Source organism: Aegilops tauschii, chromosome 7 (genome assembly GCF_002575655.3).
Source record: "Aegilops tauschii subsp. strangulata cultivar AL8/78 chromosome 7, Aet v6.0, whole genome shotgun sequence".
Classification (NCBI taxonomy): Eukaryota; Viridiplantae; Streptophyta; class Magnoliopsida; order Poales; family Poaceae; genus Aegilops; species Aegilops tauschii.
The window spans coordinates 224265891-224272021 of NC_053041.3; positions in this window are offsets into that span (position 1 = coordinate 224265891).

The following is a 6131-nucleotide window of genomic DNA, read 5'->3' on the forward strand; positions in this document are numbered from 1 at the left end:
TATTGCAATGCTAGGAAACAAGGCCTAGGGTTCATAATTTCACTAGTGCAAATTCTCTCAACAGTAATAACATAATTGGATCATATAACTATCCCTCAACGTGCAACAAAGAGTCACTCCAAGGTCACTAATAGCGGAGAACAAACGAAGAGATTATGGTAGGGTACGAAACCACCTCAAAGTTATTCTTTCTGATCCATCTATTCAAGAGTTTGTACTAGAATAACACCTTAAGACACAAATCAACCAAAACCCTAATGTCACCTAGATACTCCAATGTCACCTCAAGTATCCGTGGGTATGATTATACGATATGCATCACACAATGTCAGATTCACCTATTCAAACCAACACAAAGTACTTCAAAGACTGCTCCAAAGTTTCTACCGGAGAGTCAAGACGAAAACATGTGCCAACCCCTATGCCTAAGTTCACAAGGTCACGGAACCCGCAAGTTGATCACCAAAACATACATCAAGTGAATCAATAGAATACCCAATTGTCACCACGGGTATCCCACGCAAGACATACATCAAGTGTTCTCAAATCCTTAAAGACTCAAGCTGATAAGATAACTTCAAAGGGAAAACTCAATCCATTACAAGAGATAGAGGGGGAGAAACATCATAAGATCAAACTATAATAGCAAACCTCGCGATACATAAAGATCATACCACCTCAAGAACACGAGAGAGAGAGAGATCAAACACATAGCTACTGGTACATATCCTCAGCCCAGAGGGTGAACTACTCCCTCCTCGTCATGGAGAGCGCCGGGATGATGAAGATAGCCATCGGAGAGGGATTCCCCCCTCCAGCAGGGTGCCGGAACAGGTCTAGATTGGTTTTCGGTGGCTACAGAGGCTTGCGGCAGCGGAACTCCTGATCTAGGTTTCTGTATATATAAGAGGTTTTGGCGTCGGGAACAAGTCAGGGGGTCCCCGAGGCGGCCACGAGGCAGGGGGCGCGCCCAGGGGGGTAGGGCGCGCCCCCCACCCACGTGGGTGCCTCGTGGCTCTTCTGGCCCATCTCCAATGCTCAGTGGGCTTCTTCTTGTCCAAAAATAATCTCCGTGAAATTTCAGGTTAATTGGACTCCGTTTGGTTTTCCTTTTCTGCAATACTCAAAACAAGGAAAAACAGAAACTGACACTGGGCTCTAGGTTAATAGGTTAGTCCCAAAAATCATATAAAATAGCATATGAAGGCATATAAAATATCCTAGATGGATAATATAATAGCATGGAACAATCAAAAATTATAGATACGTTGGAGACGTATAAGCATCCCGAAGCTTAATTCATGCTCGTCCTCGAGTAGGTAAATGATAAAAACAAATTTTTTGATGTGGAATGCTACCTAACATATTTATCAATGTAATCTTCTTTATTGTGGTAAGAATATTCAGATCCACAAGATTCAAGACAAAAGTTTAATATCGACATAAAAATAATAATACTTCAAGCATACTAACAAAGCAATCATGTCTTCTCAAAATAACATGGCCAAAGCAAGCTATCCCTAAAAAATCATATAGTCTGGCTATGCTCTATCTTCATCACACAAAATATTTAAATCATGCACAACCCCGATGACAAGCCAAGCAATTGTTTCATACTTTTGATGTTCTCAAACTTTTTCAATCTTCACGCAATACATGAGTGTGAGCCATGGAGATAGCACTATAGGTGGAATAGAATGGTGGTTGTGCAGAAGACAAAAAGGAGAAGATAGTCTCACATCAACTAGGCATATCAACGGGCTATGAAGATGCCCATCAATAGATATCAATGTGAGTGAGTAGGGATTGCCATGCAATGGATGCACTAGAGCTATAAGTGTATGAAAGCTCAACAAAAGAAACTAAGTGGGTGTGCATCCAACTTGCTTGCTCACAAAGACCTAGGGCAATTTGAGGAAGCCCATCATTGGAATATGCAAGCCAAGTTCTATAATGAAATATTCCCACTAGTATATGAAAGTGACAACATAGGAGACTCTCTATCATGAAGATCATGGTGCTACTTTGAAGCACAAGTGTGGTAAAAGGATAGTAGCACTGCCTATTCTCTCTTTTTCTCTCATCATTTTTTTGGGCCTTCTCTCCTTTTTTATGGCCTCTTTTTTCTTCTTATTTTATTTGGGCTTCTTTGGCCTCTTTTATTTATTTTTTCGTCTGGAGTCTCATCCCGACTTGTGAGGGAATCATAGTCTCCATCATCCTTTCCACACTTGGGACAATGCTCTAATAATGATGATCATCACACTTTTATTTACTTACAACTCAAGAATTACAACTCAATACTTAGAACAAAAATATGACTCTATGTGAGTGCCTCCAGCGGTGTACCGGGATGTGCAATGAATCAAGAGTGACATATATGAAAATCATGAACGGTGGCTTTGCCACAAATATGATGTCAACTACATGATCATGCAAAGCAATATGACAATGATGGAGCGTGTCATAATAAACCGAATGGTGGAAAGTTGCATGGCAATATATCTCGGAAGGGCTATGGAAATGCCGTGATAGGTAGGTATGGTGGCTGTTTTGAGGAAGATATATGGTGGGTGTATGATACAGGCGAAATATGCGCGGTATTAGAGAGGCTAGCAATGGTGGAAGGGTGAGAGTGCGTATAATCCATGGACTCAACATTAGTCATAAAGAACTCACATACTTATTGCAAAAATCTATTAATTATCGAAACGAAGTACTACGTGCATGCTCCTAGGGGGATAGATTGGTAGGAAAAGACCATCGCTCGTCCCCGACCACCACTCATAAGGAAGACAATCAAAAAATAAATCATGCTCCGACTTCATCACATAAGGGTTCACCATACGTGCATGCTACGGGAATCACAAACTTTAACACAAGTATATCTCAAATTCACAATTACTCAACTAGCATGACTCTAATATCACCATCTTCATATCTCAAAACAATCACAAGGAATCAAACTTCTCATAGTATTCAATGCACTTTATATGAAAGTTTTTATTATACCCATCTTGGATGCCTATCATATTGGGACTAGTTTTATAACCCAAGCAAATTACCATGTTGTTCTAAAAGACTCTCAAAATAATATAAGTGAAGCATGAGAGTTCATCTATTTCTTCAAAATAAAACTACCGTCGTGCTCTAAAAGATATAAGTGAAGCACTAGAGCAAACGGCAAATTACTCCGAAAGATATAAGTGAAGATCAATGTGTAGTTGAATAATTATGTAACTATGTGAAGACTCTCTAACATTTAAGAATTACAGATCTTGGTATTTTATTCAAACAGCAAGCAAAATAAATGAAAATAAAATGACGCTCCAAGCAAAACACATATCATGTGGTGAATAAAAATATAGCTCCAAGTAAAGTTACCGATGAACGAAGACGAAAGAGGGGATGCCTTCCGGGGCATCCCCAAGCTTAGGATCTTGGTTGTCCTTGAATATTACCTTGGGGTTACTTGGGCATCCCCAATCTTAGGGTCTTGCCACTCCTTATTCCATAGTCCATCGAATCTTTACCCAAAACTTGAAAACTTCACAACACAAAACTTAACAGAAAACTCGTAAGCTCCGTTAGTATAAGAAAATAAAACCACCACTTAGGTACTGTTGTGAACTCATTATAAATTCATATTGGTGTAATATCTACTGTATTCCAACTTCTGTATGGTTCATACCCTCCGATACTACTCATAGATTCATCAAAATAAGCAAACAACACAATGAAAACAGAATCTGTCAAAAACAGAACAGCCTGTAGTAATCTGTATAAAACGTATACTTATGGAACTCCAAAAATTCTGAAATAAATTGGTGGACCTGAGTAATTTGTCTATTAATCATCTTCAAAAAGAATCAACCTAAAATCACTCTCCAGTAAAAAAATGGCAGCTAATCTCATGAGCGCTAAAGTTTCTGTTTTTTACAGCAGGATCATAAAGACTTCACCTAAGTCTTCCCAAAGGTTCTACTTGGCACAAACACTAGTTAAAACATAAAACCACATCTAAACATAGGCTAGATGAATTATTTATTACTAAACAGGAGCAAAAGCAAAGAACAAAAACAAAATTGGGTTGCCTCCCAACAAGCGCTAACGTTTAACGCCCCTAGCTAGGCATAATGATTTCAATGATGCTCACATAAAAGATTGAAACATAAAGAGAGCATCATGAAGAATATGACTAGCACATTTAAGTCTAACCCACTTCCTATGCATAGGGATTTTGTGATCAAACAACTTATGGGAACAATTATCAACTAGCATAGGAAGGCAAAACAAGCATAACTTGAAGATTTTCAACACATAGAGAGGAAACTTGATATTGTTGCAATTCCTACAAGCATATATTCCTCCCTCATAATAATTTTCAGTAGCATCATGAATGAATTCAACAATATAACCATCACATAAAGCATTCTTTTCATGATCTACAAGCATAGAAATTTTATCACTCTCCACATAAATTTTTTTTTCTCATTCGGAATAGTGGGAGTATCATAAGAGACTCGAATACTATAAATTGTTTCCACATTAAGGAGTAATGTTCAGAAAAAGGGTAATCATAATCATGGCAAGTTTTATAAATATAATCATCACTGATTTTTATAGCATAAGTGTCATCACATTAATCATCATAAATAGGAGGCATGCTATCATCATAATAAATTTGCATATCAAAACTTGGGAGGCTAGAAATATCATCTTCATTAAACATAGCATCCCCAAGCTTGGTACAAACATTAATTGCAGCAAATAAATTCTCAAACATGTCATTCTCATCAAACATAGCATCCCCAAGCTTGGGCCTTTTCATATCATAAGCATAATCACTCTCATCATTAATAGTATGGATAGCACAAATATTATAGCAACTATTATCATCGTAATGAGTAGTAGGAGAAACATCATTTGAGGGGGATTCCTTTTTACCTTTGCTTATCCGTCTTTTCTTTTTCTTCTTCGCGTCATGTATGGGGTTAATCCTCTTTCTAGAGCTCCTTATTAATGATATTGGTTGAATAGAAGGCTCCTCCTCGTTACCTGATTCATCATAAGAAATAATAGGAGAATATTGGGAAGTCTCTTCCCTTTCATTAGCATTCTCTTCATCTTCTATTTGTTTGTTTTCTTTATGTAATTGGCAATATAAGGATTTTCAATGCAATTCACCGCACAATACATATAAATTTCCACTAGATCAAAATCAAGAACTTTATCAAGGACAAATTCTGGCATATCCTTAGTTATACGTTTCATTTCTTCACAACCCACAAAATCAAACTAAGTTCATTATGATGCGCAAGGGAAATCAAGTCATCGCAATTCTTGGACACGATACGATCATGAAACAATTTGCATTGGATATTTAAATGACCACATTCATTGCAAAGTTCACAAGGATGACTATGAAAATTTAAATTTTCAGCACAAACATCTAGCCATTCTTGCAACCATTTGGTTTCTAAATACTTATGCCTCTTGCAAAATCTATCTTCCCTATTTGGTGTGTACTTGCAAACTCTATGCACTCCACAAAAATTGACATGCTTATAAGAGACATTTTCATCATGACTAGTGCAATCATCATTAGTACTATGGATATTCAAAGAGTTCGTACTAACAACATTGCACTCATGCTCGTCATTCAAAGATTTAGTGGCAAACATTCTAATGCATGCTTCCTCTAGCAATTGAGCACAATTATCGGAATCCTTATTTTCATGAAAGATATTAAAAAGATGAAGCATATGAGGCACCCTCAATTCCATTTTTTTGTAGTTTTCTTTTATAAACTAAACTAGTGATAAAACAAGAAACTAAAAGATTCGATTGCAAGATCAAAAGATATACCTTCAAGCACTCACCTCCCCGGCAACGGCGCCAGAAACTGCTTGATGTCTACTACACAACCTTCTTCTTGTAGACGTTGTTGGGCCTCCAAGTGCAGAGGTTTGTAGGACAGTAGAAAATTTCCCTCAAGTGGATGACCTAAGGTTTATCAATCTGTGGGAGGCGTAGGATGAAGATGGTCTCTCTGAAACAACCCTGCAACCAAATAACAAAGAGTCTCTTGTGTCCCCCACACACCCAATACAATGGTAAATTGTATAGGT